This window comes from Sinocyclocheilus rhinocerous, unplaced genomic scaffold (assembly GCF_001515625.1).
Source record: "Sinocyclocheilus rhinocerous isolate Xijiao unplaced genomic scaffold, SAMN03320098_v1.1 scaffold853, whole genome shotgun sequence".
Lineage (NCBI taxonomy): Eukaryota > Metazoa > Chordata > Actinopteri > Cypriniformes > Cyprinidae > Sinocyclocheilus > Sinocyclocheilus rhinocerous.
The window spans coordinates 567,165-575,532 of NW_015627738.1; positions in this window are offsets into that span (position 1 = coordinate 567,165).

The following is an 8,368-nucleotide window of genomic DNA, read 5'->3' on the forward strand; positions in this document are numbered from 1 at the left end:
GAATAGTTCACCCAAAAATTTACATTTGCTGAAATTGTGCTCACTCTCAGACATCCAAGATGTAGATGAGTTTGTTTCTTCATCAGATTTGGAGAAATGTAGCATTCCATCACTTGCTCTGCAGTGGATGCTCTGCAGTGAATGGGTGCCGTCAGAATGAGAGTCCAAACAGCTGATAAAAACATCACAATAATCCACAAGTAATCCACACCACTCCAGTCCATCAGTTAACATTTTTAACTACCGCTTTCGGCTAAAATACGAGTGCTCTATCCATAATATTGCTTCCTCCAGTGAAAAAGTCATCTCGTCTAAATCAGGAGAGAAATATGCACAGATCAAGCACAGTTTATGAGTGAAAACCAGTGTTTGAATTGAGAGGGGGCTGGGGGGGTCCCGGACCTCCCATAAGCATTAAGGGACCCCCCATAACATCCAAAAAAATATATTTGGGGGGTCCCCTGGTTTTTCAATAAAACTTTAATACTTAAAATTAAGTTTAGATTGCTGTATTAAAGAACAGAAAAATATAGACCTGCTTATGTTACATCACATTTTATTTTTACGCGTTTTTAAAGCGTTGCTCATTATACCCAATCACACACGATTCTGTTGAGCTTAGGAATGCGGTAGCCAATCAGAGGCGTTCAGATCAGTCATCGCTGAAACCCCAGAGTTTTGTTCAGACTGAAACTCGTGAATTCCCTCACAACAACAAAGTGCAGATGTACGTACGATGTAAGTTAGAGATTCATTTATCATACCGTGTATGGACAGCTTCATTGATTATAAGAGGAGTTATGAGTGCTTAAACACTAGCTAGACTGAATGCTCATTTAGAGTGTTCTTTCACTGCATGATTTAAGTATAATAAAATGCATTTAGAATGCTCCCAAAATTCAAGATATGGGGGCAGAAAATGTATATATTTATATCATTTCATATAGTTGATCAATATCACACGAAGAGTGCCATTTTTTTTCGCAAAAATCACAAATGTGATTGATATTGATTTTATACAACAGTTCTATAAACAATAAGTTAATATTAAGAGACTTATGTTTTAGACAACATAATGCCTATTTTTTGCTCTATTTCGGCAACAAAAATGGTTCCAAACAAAGCCACAGTACTGTTTTGCGTCTCTGAAAAACATGACAGTAGTGTTTCGTTACTGAATGAATCAACCGTTTAAATGATTCGGTTCAATCGCAATGACTCACTTATTAACAGTGACTTGCTGCCACCTACTGGCGGTTTTAATTTCACATTTTAAAGTACCTTTTTATATATTTTTTCAATGGCATTAAACAGTGTGTATATGCATCTAAATGCCACTTCAGATGCAGCTTCTGTGTTTCCTCTGCATTGCATGAATTTTGTTGATAATGATTTTATTTGTTTGGTAACAGCCCCAAATGTCTTATTTTTGTAATTGACTTTATTGATTAAATGTAAGAATTTGACACACTTCTAGAAAAAAAAATGGCCTTACAAAGGTAAAAATGCCCATAAGTAAAAATCATTTTAAACTTGTTGGAAAAGATTAATTTCTGTCACTGCTGTGAACTGACCACCACACAGAGTCAGCTGTCCATGGCAGTCCTGCAGCACAACACACTCAGCAACATATCGTCTGATTATCGATCGTTATCGATAAAATCCCAGAAAATATAAAGATATCATGTTTTGTCAACATCGCACACCCCTAGGCCAGATATTTAATTCTTCTTTGCTTAGTGATTGTTTGGTACACCTAATTCACTGATCATCGTAAAATAATCTTATTTTAAAATCAGGCTTTCTCAACGATAAAGAGGACAAGACAAAAAAATATGCATCATATGTATATAAAGTTTTATTTTATTTATTTTTTTGTGAAGGGGGTGTGTGGGGGCTGGTTAGGGGGACCCCCCAAGAGCTTTGACACAATTCGAACACTGGTGAAAACTGTCCAAAACAGTTCTAAACAAATATGTGGGTGGATGTTAATGTGGGAGACAACAGGGGATGGACTTTTTAACATCATTATTATGGATTATGGACTCGTATTTGGACCAGAAACACCATAAGGATGGATTTGTTTCTTACAAACACACAGCTTTTTACTTTACAAGACGTTAACTGATACACTGGAGTGGTGTGGATTACTTGTGGATTATTGTGATGTTTTTATCAGCTGTTTGGACTCTCATTCTGGCGGCACCCATTCACATCCACTGGTGAGCAAGTGATGCAATGCTACATTTCTCCAAATCTGATACAAACTCATCTACATCTTGGATGGCTTAAAGGTGAACACATTTTCCGCTAATTTATTTTCTGGGTGAACTATTCCTTTAATCGATTTATTGATCCAAAAGCATTTAACAGTAAAACTAAAAATGCAACAGATTTAGCGAGTAACATTCCCTGCATGTTTAACCAGCCGGTTTAGAGTTCAGATGTGCTTCACTTTCAGTACAGACTGATACATAAACACACAAAACATTCAATTTCACATTCCACAAGGATGCATATAGCAAAATCTAGGTTTCATTAATACATACAACAGAGATGTCTTTTACACAGCACACACTTTGACTTTAGACAATTCAGACTCCTGCTTGGAACGACTACATTGCGCAAGTTACACGTGTTGCATGAAATAAAAGTCTTCTATATTACATTATAATGTATTTTGAGATTTTACTCGGTGAAAACGTGAAAAACGACAATCCACGTCTCACCAAAGAACCTGAATATTCATTTGAGGCCATAAGAGAGCTAAAACACTTTATATTCAATATCCAAACATAACCTGTAGTTCTGCTTGACATTATTTAGATTTTACAAATACAACTTATTAACTTTATGCAAATCCCAATATAATTTAAAGGCTACCATGAAATCGCAATGTTCATGCACTACATTATATCACACTCCTGTTTGTCGAGAGCAATCAACCATTTAAAAAAAAAAAACATTTAAATAAATATATAAATAAACATTCATCAAGAGGATTTTCAACACAATCCAAGAATTGCAACATGAATTTATGTGGGAATGAACTCAACATACAGGTCGCCTGCTCCATTTCCAAATCAAATTACAGGAACCCATCGTTATTGGCTGTTTTTTGTCCCATCAAACAATTCTCGTTCAATTCTACACTTTGAAGTGAATCCATTTCATGACAAACATTATATTCAGTTTCCATTATACACTCAAAGCCTACTTTGAGACACATGAGTAAACAAAAAAAGTTGATCATAAACGAAATATTCAGAACATACAAATAAGAAATGTTCCTTTAGACTATCAGTATTGGTAAAACATATTGCACTGTGCTTTTCAGCATATACAGGTGCATCTCAATAAATTAGAATGTCGTGGAAAAGTTCATTTATTTCAGTAATTCAACTCAAATCCATATAATATCTATATTTTATTGTATAACAAGTTGCTATTTTTATGTGATTAAATCATATGTGGGATAAAAATAAAAGTAACATTCCTTCTCAAAGCAACTTCACTATTTGTACTGTTTGGATACCAAAGAATACACTCGTGTTTGACAGGATCAGAAATCTGTAGAAATATAACAACAAAGGTAATATTTATAATCTGAAAGGGTATTTCTGAAATAACTTCGGTTTGTCACTGGGATCTACAGCCATCGGATGTGATAGCTGGTCTTTATAACACCATAGGAGGCATTAATGTTCAAACTTATACTGAAGCTGAATATATAAATGACAGCTTGGCTTGCATTGCATTTTACACGGAATAGTTTCAATGTACGAGGATATGACTTGGGTAATAAGGAAAACAATACATGTTAGCTTGCATGTAAATACATAGCTTAACTAATCTAATAAAACTTTAGCTTTTGTGTTTGATTTTTTGCGTTCTTCTAAACCGTTACTGTTCCACCAGTCGTGCTAATAAACCCTTAAAAAGAAATGATTCAAATGCACTTGGCATCACTGCCCAACATATTTTCTTAATGTCTAAACAAAATGAACACAAACCAGAAATACTCCAAACATTTAAAATCACCTGCAAAGCTATTTTTTCATGCCTTGACTAAAAAGAACCACAGATTCTTTTAAAGTAAATCAAAGTAAAATCAAACTTCAAATATTTTTTGAAATTGCATAGTCTGGAATTGGGGAACTGCGTTTTGATTGTTGAATTTGTATTCATTTACCGCTGTTGTCCATTTGAGCACTGAACCCGTTCTTCTCACAATCCTGCTTGAACATAAAGTCACTTATTTACACATTGTATACAATTTTAGTGAAACATATTTATGTGAAACACTTTCAAATTCACAACGAAAAGGTCAAATACAACCATTTCAATAAACATGTTCTTACAATGAGGGGAAAAACTAATTAGTTTTTTAACCAGAAAAAATACCTCATCCTCTAATATTTCAGTGCTAAGAGAAGTTCAAAACAAAAAAGAAATGAAACCATATTTTGACGCCTATCTAACTGCTAATGTAGCATTACAGGGTTACCAGAAACATTCTATACATAAGCAACACTGTAATGTCTATATCATATTCATCAAGCAGTTCCCACCCGATCACAAAAACAAAACAATATAAAAAAAATTTTCGTCTGTACATAACAACAGAAACATACTTCTACTGTACATTATATACAAGACATTTCTGTTCTGTAATTTCTTTTGGGATGAACAGTCTGATACGTCGATCAGTACAAGGTAAGGCTTTACAAGAACAAATCTATACATTTAAAACTTAATATACAAAATATGGTTCAGTTTTAGCACCTTGAAGATCTTGTTCTCATCACCGGTGAAGCAGTACTGGACATCACATACAGAAATCAACTTTAGCCCTAGCGTTTGCAACACAACGCCATAATGGATTATAAATATGTTTATTCTGTCATTTTTAATAAGGCCGATCTCTAGTATTGCTTCACCGCCGTCTGTGGAGCGTCTATTCCAATGCAGTCACATAACCATGCCAATGCTGGAATGTTTACATCATCGTTCTGTCCTGTTGCTATGTTACATGTGTTTATGTACAGTTCCATTTACTGCATTGGCACATTTGAAAGAAAACAAAATAGAAATATACTGGCATTGTTGTTTGCTGAACTGGTTGCCTTGGCGGGCAGAAGCACCGACGTTATAAGGCACCACCGGGTAAAATAAATGGGTGAAAAATGGAATAATGGCAAATGAAAATTCCTATCGACAGGATGACATCATAACTAATACCATCTTTAAAATGTCTGAAAATCAAGTGCAGTCTTAAAAATAAAGCTTCCAAAAGGGTTAGCTTTGTTTTTTTGTTTTTCCTTGCAGCAATGCCACAGAAGAACCATTTTGGGTTCCTCAAAGAACCTTTCAATGAACAGTTTACAAAAGAACAATTTTTTCTAAGTGTGAAGAACATTTGAATATTCCAAAATACCTTCATTTTTAAAAATAAAAGTTCCAAAAATTTTTTTTGTTTGTTTTTTTTGGTGTGTGTGTGTGTGTGTTTTAACAGCAATGCCACTGAAGAACCATTTTCGTTTTCCCAAAGAACCTTTCAGTGAACAGTTCTTAAAAGAACCATTTTTTATCTTAGCATGAAGAACATTTGAATAATCCTAGGAACATTTTTCAACTTAAGAACCTTTTGTGGAATGAAAAGATTCCATAGATGTTAAAGGTTCTTCATGGAACCATCGGTGCCAAAAACAACCTTTTTTATTTTAAGGGTAAAGGACATTTTAATGATCTAAAAAAAACTTTTTTCCACGGTAAAGAACCTTTTTATACAATAGAACGGTTCTACTGATGTTAAAGGTTCGTTGTGGAACCATCGATTACAATAAAGAAACTTTATTTTTAAGAGTGTTTTTCCATGATAAAGAACCTGAAAAGGTTCCATGGGTGTTAAAGGTTCTTTATGGAACCAATAAATAAGGATCTAGTTTAACATAGTGGTATTAGCTGAATGCTTCATTATTATATATTATATTTTTTATAATACAACATATAATAATAAATCCATAATTGGATGCTGCAATATTGTCTAATACTGTCTATATCAAGGAAGCCCTTGCATTCTCTGACAGTAGCTGATGAACATTTCAGTTTGACATATTCAAGTCTGTCAGAGGAAAATAAAATGCCTGAGTAAACAAAACATTAATTTTGACTTCATCATTGCAAGTACTGTCTAACAGGACAACAGTAATGTCTGAGGTGTTTTCAGCACGGTTATATTTCATAATACAGTCCTCAGCAGTGAACGCTTGTTTCTAAACCTTAGACTTAACAAGCTGAATGCATCTGAATGCTCACTGCTTGGTTAGAAGGAGAACTAATCACAGTGTATTAGTGCCTGGAGGAGGCCAATAGGTGCCTAATATTTACAGCACAGATGTGCATGAGTGAAGATGCACATAGTACGGCACATCTGGCAGCCATCAAAAACATAAAAAAAAACACTTTGGCAAAACTTAAAATGATAGCATGAAAAGATGCAGGTTTCTCCAGCAAACAACAGTGATCCAGAATGCAGAGGACGAGTGAAATCAAAGCAAAACATGCACAGAAATCACACACACAGCCTTGAAATGAACGCTGGAGGAGGACTGCCCTCAATAGATTTATATAGGATATTTGCAGGGAAATCTAAAACATGAATATCTGCACCAGAATACACCTGAGCCACATGTTAATGTGAGAGAAGGGCTAGCAGCAACCAGGGAGGACGCCGAGTCAAGAGACCCAGTTTTAAAGAGCAATTTTAGGGGAAACACGTGCCAATTGGAGATTAATCTTAAGCTCTTTTACCCACCTGGCAAGAACCCTTTTCACCTGCTGGATGCACCTGTATGGCATCTGGTTGTTGGGATCAAAGCAGGCACAATGGAGTCAAGGAGATATGTGATCTCCTCTATGTGGTGCACCAAGCCAGCGCTGCTTCAGGTTCACTCTTATTTGGAAACTCAAAATGGCAATGAGTTCATGTGAAAAGCAAGGGCCATGACACTGGAGACGATTCAAAGTCAAAGGTGCACCAAGTAATTTTTTGTTCGTGTTTCACTGACCAATGCATGCAAAAGAGTTGTGCTGATACAATGTCTTATTGTAATTTAAATATAGGATTGAAATATGAAATAATGAAATATTGCATGAGATACAAGGCTACGTTTGAAAATAAATCATGCTACCCTACTAAGAACTTCTTTTTGGCCAAATTCAAAGGCAGAATTACATGTATCCCAACCAATGATGCACTGCAATGCATTAAAGACGGCAAATGTTGATTAAAATTAAACTTCAATAATAATGAAAATTGATAAAAAAATAAAAATTGTTTAAAATAGCTCAGTCCGACTAAAAATGACTGACTATTTTACACAATGTTTGTGAGAGCTATTTATAATTATATTTAAAGTAGGCTATTGAAGCTGTAAATTATTGGAGTACATTTTACAAGAAAATAATATTTAAATCTTTCTACTTCAAAATTTCACGTTTAATTCAATGTGCAACTGCTATTTCTTTGCATTTATTTGTGAAATTTACTAGCACATTTTTGAGTGAAAATAGCTGCTAAACTTTTTTGACATATGCATTTTGCAAAGGAAGTGTTTTTTTTTTTTTTTTTTTTTTTTTTAAATGTGCATCATTTTAAACACTTTTCAGAATACAGTTATTTCTTTAAGGGTAAAATTCTTTACAGTTAAAAAATAAATAAATAAATATATTTTTTAACTTAATTAAAAAAAAAATACTTTGTGCACTTTTAATAATCCTACAATTTTCACATGGCAAAATAATCAGAGTAGCACCAAAAAACTGTGTGCTTAGATAGCAAGAAATAAATGCTTCACTATAAGCACCAATCAGCAAGGAGGATGACCTTGACAGGCGGCTGGATGCACCAATAGCAGAGAGAGACTTTTACAGTAGAGGATGTGATTTGGCTTTGTTTCGCGCTGCGAGCGGCAGCGAGCCCTGTGTGTTGAGGCAATTATCATCCTCTTCTCAGATGATCGCAAAATCCTCCTGGTGAGACTCTGCCAAGGTTACTTGTGTAAATACACTCAGGTATATTCAGGCAAAGATAACTTCAAATGCCATTAGCTTAGCATCTTGTTGCACCTTAGAATAAAATAAACGTTAAAAAACTGACAATTAAGTCATTACATAGGAAAAATATGTGGGCCAGGGTTCCTCAGAGAACCGCAGCCACATTTCTGCACCTCACAAGTTTATTACTTGGAATTTTGGATGACGACACTAGACAAACAGATGAGAGTAGTAACTGTATACACACTATGCAGTATAAATGCTCGAAAAGAGGTTGAAATAATGGAGAGGACCAGTCATACAACGCCAC